At 43.2% G+C, this 19577-nt stretch overlaps 1 long non-coding RNA gene across 1 annotated transcript in view; it reads left to right on the forward strand.

The window, feature by feature from the left end:
• Positions 1–1181: 1181 nt before the first annotated feature.
• The window catches only part of LOC125920941 (uncharacterized), a 171549-nt gene continuing 153153 nt past the window's right edge, over positions 1182–19577 (forward strand). Inside the window, exon 1 of the long non-coding RNA XR_007457258.1 lies at positions 1182–1306. This is a non-coding gene — a long non-coding RNA (uncharacterized LOC125920941). The remainder of the gene's footprint in view (positions 1307–19577) is intronic.

A 19577-nucleotide genomic window follows, 5' to 3' on the forward strand; every position in this document is an offset into this window, starting at 1 on the left:
ACAGGAACGTAAGACCCTCTGGGATGAAAAGACTTCTTACAGATCTCCACCCAGAGTGCTACCATTGCCATCGCAAACTCATGGAGGGCATGTCAGCCGTGAGAACTCAGGAGCCAGGACTCAATCTGCCCAAGTCGATCGAGCAGAAAGGTTGTCCCTGAGAAGCCGAACACTATGAGGGATGTCCCCTGGGAACTGGCCAGATGGGAAGGAGCCATCCATCTTGTGAGCTGCTGCTCTAACTCTTCAGAAATAATGGGTCTGTCCAGCGGGATGTGACTAAATGGCTTGAAGTTATAGCTGAGTGCCAACCGAGGGCCTGTCCCCGCTAAACAGAGCTGCCAACAGCCTCCACACAGAACCGCCCAACAAGATGAATGGCCAGCCCACTTTGGAACCTCACCACAGCTTGCCCCCCTCTCCTGGATGACAGGCCAGACATCTGGTATGTTGGGATGCTATAAAAACAGTTACAAATGAATGAGGGTGGACCACAGCTGGGAACTGAGGAAGTGTTATCTAGTATTTTCTCCCGTAAGCCTCACACCCACTCTAGGGCAGGAGCGTATTTCACGGACGGGGAACCTAGGGTTCAGGAAGGAAAACCACTTGGAGAGCGAGTCGCGGTCCCAGTAGTCTTATCTGGCTCTTTCTGACTCCAAATCTACATTCTCAACATGGCTCTCCTCTGACTTTATCTTGGCCATCCTCTCCCCACTGCAGAAACAACGTACACAGGACACATCCTCCAGCAGAGGGGGCATCTGGAGGCATCACATCTGACAGCATAGCCCAGCGCACCGAACCCCCAGAGTTGTTCTCTGTTAGAGGAAACAATGAATAGGAAATGTGTTAAAATTTTTGAAACACCTATAATTATCTATGTTTTGAATTATGTGAGGGCATGCCAGGTTTAATAAATACTAGGATGACAGTAAGCAATTTATAATATATAAGGGTTTGCTTACACTTATTATATTCGTTTATCTTTGCAACCACTTTGTGGTGTTCATGGAAGAGGTATTGTTTTCCTTTATAGGACGAAGGAAACTGAGGCTAAAAAGTGAAACTGGGCTTCGCCGAAGTCATACAGCTAGGATGTGGTCACAAGCACAACCGCCTGCATTCTGACTGCACGTTCTGTGTTCTTTCTGTGACACCACAGTACAGCCATGCGTGGCGGTGTGTTCAGTTCACGGCTCATCGTCAGGGAGGAAAGTAAACGAGGGTCCATGATAGTTGGCATAACTCATGACAGACCCGAGTGATGAATTCTCTACAAATGGCAGCACTTAGTGATCATAAGGTATGTCCACATAAATCATCTAATACACAGAAAATACACGTACTGTTTGTATGTATGTGAGATACCTAGGGCAATACTGAAGCCACTAGACACGGGTGGCTTCTGGGCATGTGAAACGTGGCAAGCCCATGGGTGCCCGGATGGCTCAGTCGGTTAAGCATCCGACTTGGTCTGGGCTCAGGACATGATCTCACAGTTCATGAGATGGAGCCCCACGTCCGGTTCTGCACTGACAATGGGGATCCTGTTTGGGATCCTCTCTCTCCCTCTTTCTCTACCTCTCCTGCGTGCTCTCTCTCTCTCTCAAAATAAATAAATAAACCTAAAAAAAAAAAGGAAATGTGGCACGCCCAGATTGAGTTGTGCTGTGAATATAAAATGCAGAGTTTTGAGGACATAGTATGAAAGAAAATGTAAAATGTGTCAATAAATTTTTGTACCCGTTGCATGTTGAAATAATTATATTTTGTATGTGTTGGGTTAAAATGTATTGGTAAAATAATTTTCAGCTATTTCTTTTCACCTTTGGATGCGGCTACTAGGAAGTATACAAGCACATACGCTTGCCTTTGCATCTCTCAGACTTGCCTAAAGTCCACAGCACGTTGATATCAGGGTGAAGATGTTAAAGAAGGTCCCCAGGACTCATTCCAGTGAGGACTTAAGAAAACCGTCCCTTTCTCCAGTGGTGGACTCTGTATGACGTAGAAGCGGGGCTCCGTGGAATGGTACTTCTCAAATTTCAGTTGTGTACAGAACACTCGCAGGTCTTGTTAAATGCGGGCTCTCGTTCAGTGGTAGGTCTGAGAGTGCAACCTGAGGTTCTTTGTTACGAGCGGCTCTGTGGTGCTGATGCTGGGGCGCCCACCTACCTACTTGGAAGAGCAGGAATCCCTAGAAGAGGGACAGAAGCTGCACTTTTGAGCAGGGGGCTTTGCAGGCTTCTCAGGCCACACCGTGAACACAATAACTGAGGGAGAGGGCTGCCCCAGATGTTGACACGCCCATTCGGCATGTGCCAGGCACTGAAGTAGGTGAGGGGAACGGGCTCATGCGTGTGGATGGGCTGGAGTGTGACACCTAAAGTCCATGGGAGGAGCGGCAGGGGTGTGATGTGCGTTGTGTACTGTAGGGGGAGGAAGGCGGAGGGGCTTGACAAAGCGAGTCATTCGAGCCAGGAGTGCGCCCCTTTTAAAACTAGGTTACTTGTGTGTTAATAGCTCCCTGAATTTTGACTCTACAGTTGATGTCTTAAACTATTTTCCTGTCTACATAGAACTGGAAGATTTTTGTTTTTTTCAACGTTTTTTATTTATTTTTGGGACAGAGAGAGACAGAGCATGAACGGGGGAGGGGCAGAGAGAGAGGGAGACACAGAATCGGAAACAGGCTCCAGGCTCTGAGCCATCAGCCCAGAGCCTGACGCGGGGCTCAAACTCACAGACCGCGAGATCGTGACCTGGCTGAAGTCGGACGCTTAACCGACTGCGCCACCCAGGCGCCCCGAAGATTTTTGTTTTTAATGACTAGATGGTATTTTCTCAAATGGGGCTTTAGGTGAGAAGCTTACTGGGGAAGGGGTTTGATTGAACCAAGCAACAAATAAAAGTTCTAATAACCTCTCATCTTTTCAGTTGAGACTGTTTGTAAAGTCAGCCTGCAATTCTTCCTTGTGTTATTTCTGGCTAAGGTCAGTTAATGAAACTCAGAGAGCTTTCTCTCTTCTGTTTCGTTGGGGATTTTTTTTTTTCTCATGCAATCTGCAATCCCAGTGCTACCTGGGATAGTCTGAATTCTTTTTTCTCTTTTTCCTTTTCTCTTCTCTACCCCCCCCCCCCCCCCCGCCCTCCGGCTCTCCCCTTTCTTCTCCTCTCTTCTTTTTCACACTTTTCTTGCAATCTTCTTGGGCTTTCAGCTGCTTGTTTCAGGAGTTGCTTTTGCGCCCGGGGCCCCAGGTTTGCACCCGTCTTACTTAGCACAGTATTTTTTTTTTAATATGAAATTTATTGTTAAATTGGTTTCCATACAAGGCCCAGTGCACAGTATTTGTGTGCAGCCCCTAAGGATGGAAGTGAGTCCTCAGGAGAAAGCACCTCTTCGCGTTGAGGCCTTCTTCAGCACAGTGGGCTGGAGGGCTGCTGTGGGACTCTCACGATTCTTGAGCTGGAGCCCCCTCCAATGAGACATTTTCTAATATCAAGTGGGCATTCTTCCCAGGGAAATCGTCTTCAGCCAAATCACAGGCATCTTCTCGCGTAGCATGAAGTTATTATTACTCTTCAGTCTCTTGCCGCTCTGGATCTTGTAGCCATCTGGAGACCAAACCTTTATTTTGCAATCCGCAGGAAATTCTGGTAAGAGCTTGATGTTAGAATTCATAATCACTTTATAAGCCAGCTTGTGAGGATGGCAAGAAAAGAAGTTTTCAAATAAAACTCAAGAACCCAATAGGTTATATTTGAGGAGTAGTGGGCAGGTGGGAAGTATAGTGTGGTGTGGGTTTTGAGGATAGGATGCCGTGTCTGTGTTTTCTCATGCTCTATTTTTTTAGAGCAGTTTTAGGTTCACAGCAATATTGAGCAGAAGGTTCTGAGATTTCCTTTTACTCCTTCCCCCACACATGCGTCCCCTCCCCCATTACCAACATCCCCCACGAGACTGGTACCTTGTTATAACTGATGAACCTGTATTAACACACCATTATCACCCAGAGTCCATAGTTTTTAGTAGGTCTTACTCTTGGCTGTTGTACATTCCATGGTCTTGCACAAAATGTGTAATGACATGTATCCACCAGCACAGTATCATAAAGAGTATTTTCACCGCCCTAAAAAAATCTCTGCTTCACTTCTCCACCTCTCTCACTCCCCCAGTCCCTGGCAACCTGCTGATTTTTTACTGTCTCTACAGTTTTGCCTTTTCCACAATGTCAGGTAGTTGGAATCATACAGTATGTAGCCCTCTCAGTAAGCTTCTTTCACTCAGTAATAGGCATTTAAGGTTCCTCCATGTCTTTTCGTTGTTTGGTAGTTCATTATTTTTTATTGCTGAATAATATTCCATTGTCTGGCTGTGTCGTAGTTTATTTTTCCATTCACCTACTGAAGAACGTATTGGTGGCTTCTGAGTTTTGGTAATTATGAGTAAAACTGCATACGTCTGTATGAAGAGTTTTGTGGGAACATAGGTTTTCAACTCCTTTGAGCAAATGCTGGATCGTATGATCAGAGTATGTCTAGTTTCATAAAAAACCACCAGACTGGCTCCCCGAGTGCCCGTACCATTTTGTGTTCCCACCAGCCACGAAGGAGTGTCTGTTGCTCCACGTACTAGCCAGCACTTGGTGTTGCAAGTATTCTGGATTTGGGCCATTCTGATAGAAGGATGGTGGCATCACTTTGTTGTTTTAATTTGTGTTTCCCTGGTGACATAGGATGTGGGAGCAACTTTTCATATGCCTGCTCGCCATCTGTATATAGCCTCTTTACTGAGGTGTCTGACAAAGTTTTCTCAGTAAAAAAGCAAAATTATAAGTATCGCTCAAAACTATCCAGCCGTTTCCCATCTCGCTTAGTGTAAAAGCCAGAAACCTTCCCGTGATCTGGAAGACCCACTACAACGTGGGCCCCTGTCACTTTTCTGATAGAATCTTTCTGTTCTCCCTGTCACTCACTTCACCTCAGCCATATTGTTCTCTCATTCAGGCTCAGCGTACTCAGGCTTCCAAGATTGTACCAGGAGGAAGCTCTTCCTCTCCACAGGTCCGTGACTCACTATCTCATTTCTTTTGGATCCCTGCTCAAATACTACCTTATCTAGGAGGCTTTTCCTGACTGCCATTTATTAAGGAACTCCCTCCCCACAGGCACACCGTTCTGTTTACCCTGCCGTGTGTGTGTGTGTGTGTGTGTGTGTGTGTGTGTGTGTGTGTATCCAACAGGTGCTTCTCATTGGCCAAATCTAACTGGGCTGACTGGCAAGGAGGTCTGCGAACTACGTTTTTTGAGCTTCTCATCCCTTCAGTACAGAGGAGAGCTTAGGAAGGTAGGAAGCTTCTGATTTCCAACAAACAATATCCAGCACAGATGGTTCATTTGTTGATTAGGCAACTACTCTAGTTTTGTGGTGACTAAAGTCTGCTCCTGTCAATCATAAGCCACCCAGCACACTGCAACAGCATGTTGTAAAATCGGAACTCAGGGTGCCTAGGGGTTTCCTAGCTAAGACTAGATCTACCTGGCAAGCTTCTTCCCTGCCCCCCAGTGGTATTTCCAGTGTGTCTCTGAAAATAACTGTCAGGAGCATGCCAGACCACTGAATTTTCATCTCCTCACATTGTGGTCTGTTTGCTTTCCCTTCACTAGAAAACCCCAATGATGTTTCCCTCCACCCTCTTGCACTAACCCATTCCCTAACAAGTATGCTCTGCTCACCTGATGGGTGCTCTGGGAATTGCTTTGGCTTCAGTCACTTGTAGGTATGATCACAGCCAATGGGCCAGTGGCACCAAGCATCCAGGTCTCGATTTTTCACTGACAATCTTGACCCAGGCTGGGACCCAGGGTGGGAAGCAGGAAATGGAGGGCTGTGCCATAGAGAAGGCTTCATAATACTCCACTGGGGTCAGAGCAGGCAAAGTAAATATTGTCCTGACCCCCCCATTAGAGCCAAAATGAGGCAGAACAACTTGTGGGTGATGGCCCAGTGGCTGTGGTGCGGACCGTCTCTCCTGGTGAGTCAGCAGTCCTGCCAGGAAGAGATCTTCGGAAAATGGCTCCCATTCCATTTTGCTCAGATGGCTCTGACACGTTGGCTTCAGCCAGTTCGGGGCGCATCACTGCAAACCAGTGCTCAAAATTAGAACCAGCCTCATCTATGAATTGCTCGTAGGCGTTTTCCATAGTCCTGTTATGTCACTTTAAAAGACCTCCAGATAGACACACTCATACAGTTGGCTGGAGATTGAAGTCAGGCCAACAAAAGGAAACATCACGAACTCCTGGGTACTAGAAATCCTGAGACAGCGCCACTCCTTCTAGCTCAGGGTGGTCTAGTGGCAGCTCACCCAAGGCAGCATGTCTGCCAACACCCCAGTGCCACATGCTCCTCCCCTCTCTTAGGGACCCCCCCCCCCGCCCCCCCCCCTCCCTTGGGGCCCCCCCCCCCCCCCCCCCCCCCCTCCCTTAGGGACCCCCCCCCCCCACAGGCTCCTCCCCTTCCTTAGGGACTCCATACACGGGCTCCTCCCCTCTCCTGGTGACCCCACAAACTCACATCCCCATCAGATATCATGACTGGTCACTTACAAACACTTTGAAATACTCAAAGCCATGGACTTGGATATTATGGAGAATGCCAAATTCCTTCTCTCACCATGAAAACTGTATTTATTATAACTTTTTGGGTACATCTCTTGATTAGATATTTCACTCTTCAGAGGCCTATTCAATGTAAGGGAAACAAATTTCAGACAAAACTATGTGATGCTCTTTCATACTCACATGATTGCTATGTACACATTCTTGGGATTTCACTGCAAAAAAACATCTCTCCCATGAAGTGTGGCCTATTGACTCAAACTGATTTTAGTTCCTTCATTATGTCCCCTTGGCAATTACAGAATCACTAATTTTGTGCTCTGTGCTGTTTTCTGGGGACTCTTTCCCCCACACTTAGTCTCTCATTGTCCACAGTCATCAACCTCCCTGTGCCCCCATCCCCACCCCACAGACTCCTTTCCTGTACAGGCCACTTCTATTGGGATATGACGTTTGATTATCCTGCTAACAATTATCCTGTTCATTTTAACCTCAAGGCTTCTCAACTATGTATTCTCTATTTATGACTGCATTTCCGAGCCTCTTCTGAGGTTCTTAATACCTTAAAATCTAATTTTGGCACTTGCAATTTTCCTGAAGCATCATCATTCATTCTTAAAGAGTTCTAGTGACTACCTGCTTCCAAGTTCAATAATCTTTTCTCTATATTATGTCTGACATATTTGCCAAAGTCAACTTACCTGATGCTTAGCTGCAGCTGCATGACAAACCAACCTCAAGCTCCGTGATGTCAAACAATAATTAGATATTACTGCTCACACGTTTTGCCGATTGTCAGGGGTTCGTCTGATATAGGACGGATTTGGCTGGTGGCCCTTTCTTCAGGCTGTGGCTGCTGCAGTTTCTCTGCTGTACTAAATTCAGCCATGGAGGCTCTTCTATTGAGCGTTCTCTTCCTATGATCAGCGAGAAAGCTGAGACGTGTTCTTTTCCTGGTAAGGGCAGAGATACAAGAAACCAAGCAGAAACACATAAAGCTCCTTAAAGCCTATGCTTGGCGCTGGCACACTGTCACTTCTTCCCACGTACCACTCACTGGTCAACACAAGTCACAATGATAAACCCGAAGTCTCAGGCAGAGAGGGACCTTCACCACTGATGAGACCATGGTAGAGGTGTGGATGTAGGGAGTGGGAAACAACTGTAGCCATTCAGGTGCTTTTGTGACACTGCACCATTTTGAGATCTTAAAAGGTTTCTGGTGACCTTTCACTGGATCCTCTACTTACATACTTATGGATTTTCAGCAGTATTCTCTTGTCTTACACTCTTCTCTTCGTCAATAAGAGCCTTGAGTTCCTCCATGTTGAAGTACCTCTCAGGACTTTACGCTAAGCCCTATTTTCTTGCCAGTTTCCTCTACTAAAATTTTTGGCTTTATAAATCAATATAACCCTAGATTCAATAATTCCAAAAATAATTCAGTATCTTTCACCTAAAAGCATCTTTTCCTCTTACATTCTTTGACCCTCAGCAGTGGTATCACCATTACACTTTGGAGTTGTCATTTTTTTCCTCAATCCTTCACACTCCATATCATGCACCATATTAGGTCTTAACAAATTTTCTTTTTTCTTTTTTCTTTTTTTTAGGTTTATTTATTCTGATAGAGAAAGAGAAGGAGAGAGAGTGCATGGGGGAGGAGGAGAGGGGTATCCGCACTGTCAACATAGAGCCCAGTGTAGGGCTCAAATTCACGATCTGCGCGATCATGACTTGAGCCGAAATCTAGAGTCAGACGTCTAACCGCCTGAGCCACCCTTAACAAATTTTCTTGAGCAATGACTCTTCTTTCCTTCCTAACATGGCTTCTGTTTTCCTGATTCCCCAACTCCACTAGTCGTGCTCTGTATGCATCCTTCATAATTCAACACATGGCCCCTCAACTTTTCTGCAGAGCCAGCTTCTCTGACATTTCCAGATTGCTTTTCTTTTCTTTGCTTTTGAATTCCAAAACTATTTCCTTTTTTTTTAATTTAAAACAAAAACTGTTTTTTTTTTTAAATTGATATTTTAGTGTTTATTTACTTTTGAGAGACAGATCACGAGCAGGGGAGGGGTGGAGAGAGAGGAAGACAGAGAATCTGAAGCAAGCTCCGGGCTCCAAGCTGTCAGCACAGAGCCCGACACGGGGCTCGATCTCACCAACTGTGAGATCATGACTTGAGCCGAAGTCAGACACCTAGCCAGCTGAGCCACCCAGGCGCCCCATCCAAAACTATTTCTAATCTGTGCCACAAAAGTATCCATATTATCAATTATCAATTTATCAATTCAGTTCTTTCTGGCATAATTTGTTTTGTCCAATTGGTATATATCTACTCTCCCCAAATGGACTGTAACCCAAGGAGGCAATGTGTTGCGTTGAGGAAGTGTAGGATTTAGAGGCAGATAAATCTAGTTTGAGTCTTATTTGACTTATTACCTGTGAACCTTGAGAAAATTACTTAAACTCATTAAGCATTGGTTCTTTCATCTATAAAAAATGGGTTATTTATGCTAAAGAATCTTCGTAAGGAATAAGAGAGATCATGTATGGAAATCACTTGGCACACAGTAGGCTTTCAATAATATTTTGCTTTCTTCCCCATTCCCTCCCTCTTTTTTAGTATCCCTTGGGTTCTCATTGCTATTTAATATGACTATGTTCTATTTATGTGTTTTCATTCTCTAATTATTTAAAAAAAATTTTTTTTTAACATTTATTTATTATTGAGAGACAGAGAGAGACAGAGCTTGAGCATGGGAGGGGCAGAGAGAGAGAGGGAGACAAAGAATATGAAGCAGGCTCCAGGCTCTGAGCTGTCAGCACAGAGCCCAATGCAGGGTTCGAACCCACAAACTGTGAGATCATGACCTGAGCTGAAGTTGGACGCTCAGCTGACTGATCCACCCAGGCATGCTGTTCTCTCTCTAATTCTAAAGCAGATTCTTCAAGGAAAGGAATTTGTCTTTTATATCTCTTAGTTATCTGCATATATGGAAGGTGTAAATCGTGTAGCCTGAGAGTCTGTATCTATTATAAAACACAACAGTCTTTTCCCTCCAACATTTCTAGAAAAGAAGCCCTGCTTGTATTAGCAGAGCCCAGTGAATTATGGACTAACTGCAGTTTCTATGAGATGTTTCCAGTTAATCCTGTTTTACATAACTTTCTTCTACCTTGTTCAGGAATTCAGTCACTGTTCCTTAATAAAACATTTTCTCAGAGAGTATCTGATACTGGTCATTTCTCACCCAGTATGAATTTTAGCCTGGGTATTTCTTCTTTCAGGCATGTCCCCAATGATCGATTGAATGATTGATTGATTAATGAATTACTTCATTTTGCTGTTGATTAGTGGCTTTTCTCGGCTTGCAGAGATTACGCCAGACCACTTATCCTTGGTAAGCTGGGCCCAAATGATGCCTTACCCCTTCGTTCTCTGCACATGCTTAGGTGTAGCCCTGTTCCTCTCTCACTGTCATCAATTTAAGAAAATACTCTTTCCTTCATGATTTGGATGAAGCTTCCTGTCTGGTTTGTAGCTTTGTCACTGACTGAAAAGTGGGAAAAATAGAATTCAAGGTAGGGCAGAACGGATGGAACGCTGGAGTCAACTGATAAGGTAAAACCCAAGAGATAAAGGCCTATATGTAGCACCAAATAAGCTTGTTCTTACAGTATTACAAACAACAAAACAAAACAGAACCTGACACATTGGGATTCTATGCTGGCAAAGGTGCAGAGTCACTCTTTGCTCGTGGAAACTCTAGTCCCATTTTACTTGGCCACATCTGGAGGACTGGGTTAATGCGTGACACACTCCAGAAAGGTGGCTGACAGACTGGGAGCGTTAGAGGAGGGCAGCCAGGGAAGAGGTGGGAGGGAAAGAGAGGTCTAGAAACCCTTCATGATGGGAGCCACAGGGGAGACAGAGCATCAGGAGGTCTGCCTCTGTGGATAGAGTACTTTGTTTATTCTGTACTAGAAGGCAGGATCAGCGCTATCCAATAATGGATGAGTGTCCTAAGTTTTCCTGAAATTTCAAGCAGGAGCTCAGTTGCCCCTTGAAAATGACAGCGTCCACTTACATTTACTCATTACCAGGCAGTGGTATAGATAAGCACTTTACATATATATTGTGTCTTTTTTTAAATAAATTCTCATAATAATTGTCACATAGTTATTCAATTCATATTCTCACATAATTATTCCCATTTTAGAGATGAGAAGCCTGAGGCTCAGAGTTCATTGCCCAAGGTCACACAACTAATTAAGGGCAGGGCTGGGATTTCAATCCAGGCATTCTAGTATCATTCTCTCTGTAAAAGTTTCTAGATGGGCTTTCCATGCGGGATGTGCATTTAGCATAGAGGTGCTCTAAGTTCTCCTTCATCGCTAGGTCTTCCAGAAAGATGGTCCTTCTTACATAAGTAAGAGTTAAAAATCCATCTATGCTTCATCTATGCTTTAAATGATTTTGTAGATTGATTTGAATCCTGTGTATCTTAAGTATTTTATCTGGAGGTAAAGCACAAATAACACATAAAAAGCAGGCATACAAATGATTTCCTCTTTCTTGGCAAGTGATTACACATCCAAAAGGGTTATAATATACCTTCCCTCCCTTTTGAATCATAAATAAGCCCTGGAGTTTCTTAATGTCTGTGAGTTATTAGAGTTGCCCAGTGTGATTCAGATGGGAGAATAGAAAGAAAAGATATTTATATATGATGAGGATTTCCTCGATGCCAGGAATTGCGTTTAGAGATTTACTATATTACCTCACCTAATGCTTACAGTGGGTTAGACATTATTCCCATTTTATACATGAGTAAACCAGATTTGAGAGCAACTACCCTCCTAACACTGTTAGTAAGTAAGCTGCAGAAAATACCTTAGCACCCAGAGGCCTCTGATGCCAAAATGTGCTTTTCCAATTCTCCTATATTGCTTCTTAGTCACAAACATGTAGAATCTACCTTGGGTTTGGCTAAGTTCAAGAACTCGTTGAGGAGTAGATATACTAGTTCTTTTATTAGCCACTCTCTATGCTAACATGCTCACCGTTTCTCTGTCCAGAGTTTCTAAGAAACTTGGGGAAGGAGGAGTGTCCTGAAAATCTGAGTATTTACAGGGTAGAATTTTTTCATAAAGTTTGGCACCTGAGGCATATAACTTTATACAACCTTCATAAAGGTTTTTGCTTTTACTGTTACTCCTTATTCTACTATGGCTCCCATTGGCAGCCACTTTATATGGAACTCTCTACTAAATTGGAAGCATTCTATATTCATATATGCCATGCCATACCTCATTCTGACAACAAAGCTGTGAAGTTAATATTAATAGCCTCATTTTACAGATGAGAAACAAAGGTGCAGTGAGAGAAAATAGCTTTCTCAAAGTCAGAAAATATGGAGTGGTGGGAAGAAAACTTGAACTCAGGTCTAACTAACTCCAAAGTTCATGTTATTTCCACTCTCAAATGCTTTATTTAGAATGTCTGCATGCCAAAAAAAAAAAAAAAAGAGAGAGAGAGAAAAGAAAAGAAAATATCTGTACCCAAGACCGATTGCAGAGCATAATAGGGGGGCAGGCAGCCCTTTATCTGAGGTTCAGTCCCAGCCCTCTTCCACTGATCAAAGCAGTCTACTGGGGGCACCTAGGTGGCTTGGTTGGTTAAGTGTCTGACTTTGGCTCAGGTCATGATCTCATGGTTCCTGAGTTGGAGTTCTGCATCGGGCTCTGCACTTACAGTGCAGAGCCTTCTTGGGATTCTCTCTCTCCCTCTCTCTCTGCCCTTCATGTGCATGTGCTCTTTCTCTCTCTAAATAAATAAATAAATAAATAAATAAACTAAAAGAAAAGTAGCCTTCTACCACTAATCTATCATACTTGGCAGTCATAGAAATCTAATTGATCTATGCATGTTAATTTTGTATCCTAAAATTTTACTGGATTTGTTTATTAGTTCTAATATTTATGTGTGTGGGTGTGGTCTTTAGAGTTCTCTCTACATAAGGTCATGTCTGCAAACAAACTTCTTTCTTGATTCCAACCCTTTTATTTCTTTTTCTTGACTGATTACTCTGGCTAGGACTTCCTGTATGATGCTAAATAGAAATAGCAAGAGTGGACATCCTTATTCTTACCTTATCCTGATGTTAGTGGAAAAACTTTCAGTTTTAGTATGACATTAGCTGTGGCCTTTTCATATGTGGCCTTTATTGTGTTGATGTGAGTTCCTTCTGTACCTAGTTTGTTAAGAGTTTTTAATCATGAAACGGTGTTTAATTTTTTCCAGTGCATTTTCTGTATCTATTGAGATGATCCTGTGGTTTTTATCCTTCTTTCCATTGATGTGCTGTATTGCATTAATTGATTGGCATATGTTGAACCATCGTTGCATCCCAGGGATAAATCCCACTTGGTCATGGTATATGGTCCTAAACTGTTGGAAATAACAGGTGATACAAAAATCAACATTTATTTATTTATTTTATTATTTTTTTTTAAATTTTTTTTAACGTTTATTTTTTTTGAGACAGAGAGAGACAGAGCATAAACAGGGGAGGGGCAGAGAGAGAGGGAGACACAGAATCAGAAGCAGGCTCCAGGCTCCGAGCCATCAGCCCAGAGCCCGACGCGGGGCTCGAACTCACAGACTGCGAGATCGTGACCTGAGCTGAAGTCGGACGCTTAACCGACTGAGCCACCCAGGCACCCCAAAAATCAACATTTAAAAATCAGTTGCATTTGTATACACTAATAATGAGTTCGTTCTCTCCAAAAAAGAAAATTAAGAACACAATCCCATTTACAATAACATAAAAAGAATAAAATACTTAAGAATAAGCTTAACCAAGGAGGTGAAAGCCTCTGGTGAAAGCAGGAGAAAGGAAGAGGTAAAAGCAAAGCTGGATGGGACAGCTCCGGTGATGTTCTAGGACACAAGTTAGTAATGGGTTCACAGACATCCAGGTTATATCCAGCTATAACCCATATAGCTGTTATATTCCTTAGTAAATATCAGATGTTGCATAATAAAAAAGACTGAGTATATCAACAAGGAGGTCACATTGTTGAGTCTAAGATTGGATCAGGCTGGTTGTCGATCAGCCTGGCTGTACCACAGGACCACAGAAGGAAGAGTCAGATCTCCTGAATAAAAATTTCTGATACAAGCTTCATTCAGGCAGGGATATTTGATTCATTTACTTCTGCATCCCTGCACCTGTACCAATGCCTGACACCTTTGGGCAACTATACGTTAAATGAATGAAGGCATGAATAGGAATGAGCCATCCACACTTTACTAAAGCTTCCCGTGTGACTCTATTAGTCCATCAAATAAGACTCGCACCTTCCTCTCTCATGCCCCGTAGATCGTTCCTCCTGACTAACCATTTGGGAATCATTACACAAAAGCTCATTTCATGCATAAGGAACAACAATGTGTATCGTCACCTCAAAGGAAACTTTAAGAGAAAGAAAGGAGATACATACCTTGACAGAGATCATGGGAGATAGGCATCGTACAGAGCAAAATGTAGCTGGTCTATAGTCTCAGGGTGGCTGAGGCTTGAGGAAAAGAGAAAGGGAGGAATAGAGGAGGCTTCAAAGCCTGACCTGACAAGGGAAAACTCTGGTCTCCTGAGCAGTTACCTCTTTCCTTCTCCAGTGCAGCTCATTCTGCCCAGCAACACTGTCCTATTGGTCCCCTCCCTGACATGACACTTGTCCTGAAGTGTCTGCTCTCCTTGTTCTTTTTTCCTAGAAACTCCCAGGAAAGGGTGCCCAGCTCACTCTGTAGCAAGTTGCCTCTGTGTGCTGCTAAATGGTTCCATCATGTGGGAAAGACCCAGCTTTCAGTATTAACCGTCTACTGCTGCATGACAAATTACTCCCAACTTAGTAGTTTAAGACAATAAAATGCTTATCTCACAGTTTCTGTACATTACGAATCTGGGAGCAGCTTAGCTGGTAGTACTAGATCAGGATCTCTCTAGAAGTGGCAGCCAAGCAATCGACGAAATCTGTAGTCTCTGAAGGCTTAACTGGGGCTGCGGGGACCACCTCCAAGCTCACTCATGTGACTCTCCAGGCGACGTGACTACAAAGGCCTCTCCTAAGAGGAGGTTTTATTCATAACCTAATCTTGGAAATGACATACGATTCCTTCTGTTACATGCTACTGATCACCCAGACCAACCCCAGTAAAATATGTGGAGTGGATTATACGAGGGTATGAATACCAGGAGACCCGGGTCATTGGGGGCTGTCTTTGAGGCGGGCTACCACTTTCCACTGATGGGCTTTTAAGTCATATAGACCCTTCAGTTAAAATACAGGTGTTTACGGGGCACCTGGGGGGCTCAATCGGTTGAGCATCCAACTTCAGCTCAGGTCACGATGTTGCGGTTCGTGGTTTCGAGCCCCGCGTCGGGCTCTGTGCTGACTGCTTGCTCAGAGCCTGGAGCCTGCTTCAGATTCTGTGTCTCCTTTTCTCTCTGCCCCTCCCCTGTTCACGCTCTATCTCTCTCTGTCTTTCAAAAATAAATAAATGTAAAAAAAAAAAATTCAAAAAAACGCAGGCATTTACAGAGAGGGTTAGTATCTCAACAGGCCATTAGCTAATTAGCCAAGTAGCTGCCACTGTGAAAAGTGGAAAATAGGGAGTACTGTGTGTGTTGGGAGGTGGGGGGCAGGAGGCAGGAGGTGGGGTTGGGAAGGAGGGGCAGTGGGGAAGGATTTTTGTGGGAGGAAGTGTTAAGGCAGTATGATAATAGAGACACCAAAAAAGCAGGATCCGTCTCTGAGATGGGAGAGAGTGGGAGTGGGGAATGGAGAGATGTTCCATTCACTCTCTTTATGCACATCACCTACTGAGACCTTGGCGCTCTGCATCCATGGTGTCTGTGCAGAAATGGGGAAAAAAGCAGGTGCTGAGCCTCACTGCTGGTTAATTAAATGTTGCTTCGAAGGCAGCTGGTGGAGTATGTGCACTATATACTATCCTCAGCTTTTCCTAAATCACACATTTTAATTAACCTTCAAGCCCTTGCTGGGGCTTTGAAAGAACTTAATTGGCCTGCAGGGACTGGAACACACAACAGCCAGAAAAAGGCTACGTCTCAGTTGTTTTCACTCTGAGGACTTGTAAAATTGAAATTATTGTTTTATTTCATTCTTTGAAGCCCAGAGCTACGTGTGGATTCCTATTTGGAACTGGCAGAATCATCTCTGAATGCTTAAGTGAGGATTGCAAAACTGTATTTAAGCAGCAGCTACATGTGACTATGTAATACTTCAATCTTTCATGTATTTTGTGTCCTTGGGTTTACCATAAGAGTTGAACTCTCACTGGTTTTTTTTGTTTGTTCCCTGTTGGCTTCTTCCTGAGGATGGGAACTAGTTTGACCTGAATTTAATATGCAAAATTCCCGTGGGAGAAAGCTGAAATCAAGACCCCTTAAGAGATTTCCAGATACTTTCAGTTTTGTCAGTCATAATTCTGAGAATCACAGTCAATGTGCAGACAGGCATATCTTGAAGATATTGCAGGTTTGGTTCTAGACCACCACAATAAAGTGAATATCACAATAGAGTGAGTCAAGTGAATTTTTCGGTTTCCCAGTGCATACACCTTAATGCTTACACTGTACTGTAGTCTACTAAGTGTGACATAGAATTATGTACAAAAAAACCAATGTGCACACTTTACTTTAAAAATACTTGCTTGCTAAAAAGGGCTAACCATCGTCTGAGCTTTCAGTGAGTCGTGATCTTTTTGCTGGTGGAGGGTCTTGCCTCGATGTTGATGGCTACTCACTGATCAGGGGAGTGGTTGCTGAAGGCTGGGGTGGCTGTGGCAATTTCATAAAATAAGACAACAGTGAAGTTTGTTGCATGAGTTGGCTCTTCCTTTCACAAAAAGTTTCTCTGTGGCACGTGATGCTATTAGATAGCATTTTACCCACTGTGGAACTTCCTTCAAGATCGAAGATAATCCTCTCAAACCCTGATGCTGCTTTATCGGTTAAGTTTATGTCATATTCTAAATCCTTTGTTGTCATTTCAACAACCTTCACAGCATCTTCAGGAGTAGATCCTATCTCAGGAAACCACTTTCTTTGCTCATCTGTGAAGCAACTCCTCATCCATTCAAGTTGTATCAAGAGATCGCAGCCATTCAGTCACATCTTCAGGTTCCATTTCTGATTCTAATTCTCTTGCTATTTCCACCCCATCTGTAGTTACTTCCTCTACTCAAGTCTTGAACCCCACAAAGTCAGCCGTGAGGGCTGGAATCAACTTCTTCCAAACCTCTGTGAATGTTGATATTTTGACTTCTTCCCATGATTCATGAATGTTCTTAATAGCATCTAGAATAGTGAATCCTTTCCAGAAGGTTTTCAGTTGACTTTGCCCAGATCCATCAGAAGAATCACTATCTATGGCAGCCACTGCCTTAAGAAATATGTTTCTTAAGCTGAAGTGACTCTTTGATCCGTGGGCTGCAGAATGAATGTTGTGTTAGCGGGCATGAAAACAACATTAATTTCATTGTCCATCTCCATTTGAACTTTTGGGCGTCCCGGTCCATTGTCAATGAGCAGTGGTATTTTTTTTTTTTTTAATGTTTATTTATTTTTGAGACAGAGAGAGAGCATGAACGGGGGAGGGGCAGAGAGAGAGGCAGACACAGAATCGGAAGCAGGCTCCAGGCTCTGAGCCATCAGCCCAGAGCCCGACGCGGGGCTCAAACTCACAGACTGCGAGATCGTGACCTGAGCTGAAGTCGGATGCTTAACCGACTGAGCCACCCAGGCGCCCCGAGCAGTGGTATTTTGAAAGAAATCTTTTTTCTGAGCAATAGGTCTCAACAATGTGTTTAAAACATTAAATTCAGTAAACTATGTTGTCAACAGGTGTGCTGCCATCTAGGCTTTCTTATTCCACTTCTAGACACAGGCAGAATAGCTCTAGCAGAATTTGTAATGGCCTTAGGCTTTGCAGAATGCTAAGTGAACATTGGCTTCCACTTCAAGTTACCAGCTCCTAACACGAGAGTTGAGCTGTTTTTTGAAGCTTTCAAACCAAGCATTAACTTCTTTTCTCTAGCTATGAAAGTCCTAGATAACATCTTTTTTTCAATAGAAGGGTCTTTGTCTACACTGAAAATCTATTGTTTAGCATAGCCACCTTCGTGAATTATCTTAACTAGATCTTCTGGATAATTGCTACAAGGTCCAAATCAGCACTTGGTGTTTCACCTTGCACTTGTATGTTACGGAGTCAGCTTCTTTCCTTAACCCTCATGAACCAAGGTCTGCTGGCCTCAAACCTTTCTTCTGCAGCTTCCTCACCTAAGCCTTCATTGAATTGAAGAGAGTTAAGGCCTTGCTCTGGATTAGGCTTTGGTTTAGGGAAATGTTGCTGTTGGTTTGATCTTCTAGGAACACTATTAAAACTTTCTCTGTATCAGCAGTAAGGCTGTTTTGCCTTCTTATCTTTTGTGTGTTCACTGGAGTAGCACTTTTAATTTCCTTCAAGAACTTGTCCTTTTCATTCACAACTTGGTAAACCATTTGGCACAGGAGGCCTAGCTTTTGGCCTATCTTGCCTTTGGCATACTTCACTCATTAAGCTTAATCATCTCTAGCTTTTGATTTAAAGTGAGAGATGTGTGACTTTTACTTGAACACTTAGAAGCCACCGTAGGGTTATCAGTTGGCCCAGTTTCAGTATTTTTTGTGTTTGGGGGAATAGAGAGGCCCAAGAAGAGGGAGAGATGGGGAATGACTGGTGGGTAGAGTAGTCAAAACACACACAAATTTACCGATTAAGTTTGCCGTCTTATATGGGCACTCCAAGATAATTACGATAGTCACATCAACGATCACTGATCACAGATCACCATAACAAATATAATAGTAATGAAAAAGTTTGAGATGTTATGAGAATTACCAAAGTGTGACACCAAGATACAAAGTGAGAAAGTGCTGTTGGAAAAATTGCCATCAACCTCCTATTTGTAAAAAATGAAATACCTGCACGAGCTTTGCCTGTGTTTTGTTTTCTATACGAAAAGCAACTCCCAGCTAATTCTTGAAAACCAATAATATACAGAGATCAAGGTTATAGTAAACACTTATGTGTCTTCAGGACAGGGAAAAGGGAATATTCGGACTTGACAGGCATCACATCTTCCTTCAGCATCGTCATGAAAAGTTGGGGTTCAGTCCTTGGCGAACAATTTCATAATCAAAAGCTGGGAATAACTTGGCCCAATAATAAGCCACGATGACAAGAGAAACAAAAGATGCAAGGGCAAGGAAAGAAAAGATCTAACTCTATCCTGAACTCCTGTTTTGATCTAGGCACTGAGGTAGGCACGTAATCCACAAGCTCTCACTTTGCTCCAGAACTATGGGTAGGACAGCTGCTTTAATCCCAGTTTCACAGGTGGAAGAACCTGCAGCTCAAACAGGTTAATCACTGGTCTCAAGTCACACAGCAAGTACTTGATGGAGCTTGGGTTGTGACTACATTTTGATTTCAAAGTTCGTGTTCTTTCTGTTTCACCAGAGTAATAGATTCATCTTCACAAATAGTAAAGTCTCATTAAGAAAATCATGTTCTTCATGTTGTGCAGGGTTCTTTTGTTTTCTCGTAGTTTAAGTTTCATGTTCTATGAATTCTTGAATCCATGATGGTTTAAAGTATAAAGGCTGTCATGATATCCTCTACGACTATTTAAATTTATCCTGACCTAGAGTGTTTTCTTCCTTTTTTAGAAACTGGTAATCAGGACAGACAAAACATGCAAATGCTAATCAGTCCATTTGGATTGCTAAAACAAATTTATGGTTTTATTTTTCCAAGGGACATCAGTTGCCTGTGTTATCCGCATCCACCACCATTCTTGGGAAGAGATGGTCAT

The sequence above is a fragment of the Panthera uncia genome, chromosome C2 (assembly GCF_023721935.1).
Source record: "Panthera uncia isolate 11264 chromosome C2, Puncia_PCG_1.0, whole genome shotgun sequence".
NCBI lineage: Eukaryota > Metazoa > Chordata > Mammalia > Carnivora > Felidae > Panthera > Panthera uncia.